The sequence below is a fragment of the Erigeron canadensis genome, chromosome 3, assembly GCF_010389155.1.
Source record: "Erigeron canadensis isolate Cc75 chromosome 3, C_canadensis_v1, whole genome shotgun sequence".
NCBI classification, from domain to species: domain Eukaryota; kingdom Viridiplantae; phylum Streptophyta; class Magnoliopsida; order Asterales; family Asteraceae; genus Erigeron; species Erigeron canadensis.
The window spans coordinates 33,023,252-33,029,276 of record NC_057763.1 but is presented as its reverse complement, the minus strand read 5'-3'; positions in this window follow the sequence as shown (position 1 = coordinate 33,029,276).

Below are 6,025 nucleotides of genomic sequence, written 5' to 3'. Positions count from 1 at the left end.
TCAATATCAGTGTGCCACGCCGCCTCGGTGGCTGGGGCGGTGGCTGAGGCTGAGGCTCCTGCGGAGCATCTTCCATATCCTCATCATCCTCGTCCTCCGATGGCGGTGATCCGATCTCTCCTACATCGTCAGCCAATCTATCAGGAGATTTCCTTCCTTCTTCCTGAGAATCCTCGCCCTAAGCAAATCCTGGCGAGTAACTCAACCTGATACACTGGATGGACAAATAGTCTGACAATCCTCCGAATCGAAAATCCCCATATACTTTGTAGATCCGGTAATAAAATGCCCCAACACAAGATCGGAATCCGAATGATTACACATCCGATCCAACAAAACCATAGGGGGAAAGCAAACTTCCGGGAACCCTTCCGTGAACAACTTCATCAACCATAAATCTAACATGTACGCCTTATCCCAATGTGACGACCTCTGAATGAATGAGGTCACCAAGATCCGATGCAACAAGCGCAATCTTACACTTTGAATCTTATTCACACTAACATAACCTCCCGAAACCCATTGATCACCACCCGAGATCCGAGACCAATACGCCGGAATAGACTCACCATCTTCCAAATCCGCTTTGACACGATACCCCTTCCTCAACAATTCCCTAAAAGCTGGGGTACCAAGCTCCTGCATAGTATACATTCCCACATATGCTCCAAATTCGGCTATTGAAGCCCTCCTTTGAACTCCCCACCCATAACATAACGATCCTTTCCTCGAAATATCTCTCACTTTACTTAACTCCTTAGTCAATCTCAACGTGGAATAAAACTCCAAGCAAAGTTCCCGATAAACCGCTCGCGATTCAAGAAACGTTATCCCAAATATTACAGTTGACAACTCTATTGCTCACTCGCATTCCAAGCGAAAACCACTCCTTAAGTCATCCGCAAGCCCAAAGTACTGAATGTAAAATTGAGCAAAAACTTTGGTGGGCACACCTTGTGCCTAAAGATCTTGTACAACTTGTTCAATAATTGTTCTTGTGGGGCTGAGGTATCTGCTCGAAATTCAAGTATGCATGCCTTTCATTTATCTCGTCAAAACAAAGCAAAGCCGGCGTTTGAACTTGCTTTCGAGATCTCTTAGGAGCGGGACGGCTCCCTTGACCTTCTTGAGCTTGACGACGTTCTTCGGCGTCTGCAAATATACCAATTAAACAAAGAAACATAAGAGAAGTGCAACGCAAGACCATATTTCATAAACTGAAATTACAAACATTTCATCCCACTGCGGCGCAGTGGGCTCACATCGCCCCTCACTGCGGCGCAGTGGGGTCTAAAATATGTGCAAGAAAAAAACAACCACTGCGGCGCAGTGGTTTGTGCACACCCGACACTGCGGCGCAGTGGTGTGGATGTTCAGGCAAATTCGACATTCAAACGACACAAAATCAATTTTTCCCGGTAATCTATTATCCTTACAATATCATTAATCCTTTGCCAAAACACTTATTCAGTTAGTAAACCTCCCCCACACTTGTTTATCAAAAATCCCCAAACTTTCAAAACCCTAGTCTCTAATTTAAAATCAAATCTGGAACAACAAGTGGTTTCAAAGAGAGATTAACCATCCCATTGGCTTTACTAACATCAAACTATCCAAAACCATCAATCAAATTTACAATCACAAAGCTAAAACTTAAAAAAAACCAAAAATTAAAGAAAAGAAAAAGAAAAGTCAAGAAATCTTACCTCTCTTGCCATGATAGATGAGAAAGTATGATAATCTAAGAGATGAAGAATCAAACTAGCAGATTGGAGGGTGGATTAGAGGAGTTTTCGGAGGTTTGTAAGGAATTTACTGTATACCCGATCGGTTCTGTTGTTTGAGAAAAAGGAAGCTTTGAATTGTGTGGTAAAAAAAAAGTAAAAAAAAAACTTATCCTCTTTCCTTACTTTATTACCCACCCTTTGACCAGTCAAACATGCCCACTGCGGCGCAGTGGGCTTCGGCCATCACCACTGCGGCGCAGTGGGTCACAAAGTTCTTCGGACACAAAAGGTGGGGACTGCGACGCAGTGACCCCGTCACACCCTCACTGCGGCGCAGTGAGGTTTTGGCAAAAATCCCATGATTAGTATGGCTGCGGCGCAGTGGCCTAGTTACCTTGACCACTGTGGCGCAGCCAAATTACTGTTCCGAAACCAACCTTGTTACTTACAAAAATTTTTCTAACTTACTCCTTTATCAGTTCCACCTCAAATTTTGCACCTGCATTTTCTTGACAAAACTAGTTAAACTAACTAACAATTGAAAATGAACAAAGTCAAACACGGGTTGCCTCCCGAGAAGCGCTTAATTTATTTACGAGTCTAGAGCTAGACTCGACCAACTTCTAAGTTTCCGATTCAAAAATGGGACCTCCTCAATCGTCCCTTCCTCCCGTTCTTCTTCCACATACAATTTCAAACGATGACCATTCACAATAAAAGATCCATTCCCATCTCTTTTAAACAATTCAACATAACCGATGGGTACACATGTTTAATCACAAAAGGACCTATCCACCTAGAAGTCATTTAGGTTGTTTAATTTTAAACTTTGACAAAAACAACAACACTTTTGCACCAACCTTAAATTCCTTCCTACGGATCCTTTTGTCATGATAAATTTTGGTCTTTTCTTTGTAAAGCCGGGAATTTTCATAAGCTCCCAATCTAAGCTCATCGAGCTCATGGAGTTGCAACAACCTAAGTTCACCGGCCTCCATCATGTCCAGATTCAAATTTCGCAAAGCCCAATACGCCTTATGCTCTAATTCAATCGGTAAATGACAATTCTTACCGTAGAGCAACTTATATGGCGTCGTGCCAATAGGCGTCTTAAAAGCGGTCCTAAACGCCCACAAGGCGTCATCTAACTTTTTGACCAAACCTTGGGGTTATCCCAACCGTTTTTTCCAAAATTCTTTTCAAAGCCCTGTTGGTGTTCTCCACTTGACCACTGGTCTGTGGGTGATAAGAAGTTGAGAAGTAATGATGAACACCATAACGTTTAAGAACCTTATCTAATTGATGATTAGCAAAATGCGTCCCACGATCGCTAATTAAGGCTCTAGGGCAACCAAACCTACTGAACAACTGTTTTAAAAAATCTATGACTACCCGCGCATCGTTTGTAGGTAAAGCCTTGGCTTCAGCCCACTTAGACACGTAGTCAACAGCAACTAGGATGTACTGGGATTTGTTAGACGGTGGGAATGGTCCCATGAAGTCTATGCCCCAAATATCGAAAACTTCACATACCTGAATCCCTTGCTGTGGCATTTCATCCCTTTTTGTTATGCTTCCTTGGCGTTGGCAAATGTCACAAGTTTCAACCAATGTTTGGGCTTCTTTGAAATCGTCGGCCAATAGAAACCTGCATCAAAAACCTTTCTACCTGTGACTGACGGACCATAGTGGCCTCCAGTTGGCCCGTAATGGCAAGCATCCAAAATCTCTCTAGTCTCAGCTCCTGCAACGCATCTCCTGACCATACCATCTGCACAAATTCTAAACAGATATGGGTTATCCCAGTAATAATGCCTAGCGTCCGATATGAGCTTCTTTTCTGTTGACCCGAAAAATCATTTGGTATTTCACCTGCAACCAAATAATTAGCAATATCAGCAAACCAAGGGCTTCATTGGAACTAGAAATCACATTCAAATATTCATCGGGAAAGTGATCCTTAATCTCCCCATCTTGAAGCTCCTCCCGGTCCGGGTCTTCTAACCGGCTCAAATGATCGGCAGCTAGGTTCTCGGCACCTTTCTTATCCTTGATTTCGATATCAAATTCTTGCAACAACAGAACCCATCGAATCAATCTAGGCTTTGCATCTTGCTTAGAAAACAAATACTTCAAAGCAGAGTGGTCAGTGAAAACACAGTTTTACTTAGTACAAGATATGACCGAAACTTATCAAATGCAAAGACTACCGCTAGTAACTCCTTCTCTGTAGTGGTGTAGTTTTGCTGGGCGGGATTCAAGGTTTTACTAGCATAGTAAATCGGCTTGAAATGCTTATCATCCCTTTGCCCTAGCACAGCTCCAACCGCATAGTCACTAGCGTCACACATCAGCTCAAACGGTAAATTCCAATCCGGTCCAACCATAATAGGAGAATTGGTCAACTTATCCTTCAACACCTGAAAAGCACTCAAACAAGATTCATCAAAAACAAAAGGGACGTCCTTCTCCAATAAGTGGGTCATCGGACGAGTAATCTTAGAGAAATCTTTAATGAATCTCCGGTAGAAACCGGCATGGCCAAGGAAACTACGTACCCCTTTCACATTTGAAGGTGGGGGTAACTTGGCTATCACATCAATCTTAGCCCTATCCACTTCTATTCCGGCCCTCGACACCTTATGACCTAGAACGATTCCCTCGGTCACCATGAAGTGACACTTCTCCCAATTCAAAACTAGACGAGCCTTTTCACACCTAGTCAACATCTTATCTAGGTTATGCAAACAAGACCTAAAGGAATCCCCGAAAACCGAGAAATCATCCATGAAAACCTCCATTGAGGTTTCAAGCATGTCCTGAAAATAGCGATCATGCACCTTTGGAAGGTGCCCGGGCATTACACAAACCAAACGGCATTCGCCGGTAAGCAAAGGTGCCAAATGGGCATGTGAAAGTGGTCTTTTCTTGGTCTTTCGGGTCGATGGGTATTTGAAAATACCCGGAGAACCCATCCAAGAAACAAAAATATGCATTTCCGGCAAGTCTTTCCAACATTTGATCAATAAAAGGGAGGGGAAAATGATCCTTACGGGTGGCATCATTCAATTTACGGTAATCTATGCAAACCCGCCACCCGTGACAGTCCTAGTGGCCAAAAGTTCATTATTTTCATTTTCAATGACCGTCATGCCCCTTTTTTGGGAACACAGTGGACGGGACTTACCCAAGAACTATCAGCTATCGGGAAAATGATCCCGCATCTAAAAGCTTAATCACTTCCTTCTTAACCACCTCCTTCATATTCGGTTAAGCCTCCTTTGTCTCTGGACAACGGGCTTAGCATCATCAACAAAATCTATCTTATGCATGCAAAATTCAGGACTAATACCTGGAATGTCGGTGGTTTTCCAAGCAAAAGCCCGCTTATGAGCTCTAAGCACGGCTAAAAGAAGATTCTTCTCGTCACTCGAAAGTGCGGACGAGATGACAACGGGTAAAGAGGATTTACCTGCCAAGTAAGCATACTCCAAGTGGGCAGGCAATGGCTTGAGCTCCAAATCAGTAGGGGGTACATCAACCGAGTTTGGCACCCTTGAGCTCCCATCAGCGACAACTTTTCAAAACTCTCATTTTCTGGAGGTGTCTCATCCATATCAAGCGCCATCACCTCTGCAAACAAGTCATCATCATCAATGTCCCCAGCTCCCAAGCAAACAAGCTCCTCATCAACTTCTGTCTCCATGAACTCCCGAAACTCCTGGTCCAAAGCATCATCGATGACGTCAATCCTGAAACAAGATTCATCAGTTGAGTAAGAATGCTTAATAGATCGTTCAACATTAAACACTATTCGATTTGTACCCACACCTAATGAAATTTCCTTATCCTTCACCCGGATGATAGCATCCGCGGTGTTAAGGAATGGTCTACCTAAAATCAAGGGTACCTTAGTGTCTTCTTCCATTTCCAGGATCACAAAATCAACAAGAAAGACTATATGACCTACTTGGACAGTCATATTCTCAGCAATTCCAATGGGATACTGAAAAGAGTGGTCAGCTAGTCTTATACTCATACGAGTGGGTCTCAAAATACCGGAAGCCAACTTACTCCAAACCGAGTAAGGCATCAAATTAATACTTGCACCTAAATCTGCTAACGCCTTACAAGTCAAAGTACGAATGGAACAAGTTATAAGAAAACTCCCTGGATCCTCAAGCTTAGGCGGAATCTGTTGATTCTGCAAGATGGCAGAACACTCAGCATTAAGATATGTCGCCTTCACCTCATCCATCTTTCCTTTGTCCGTAACGAGTTCCTTGATAAACTTCGCA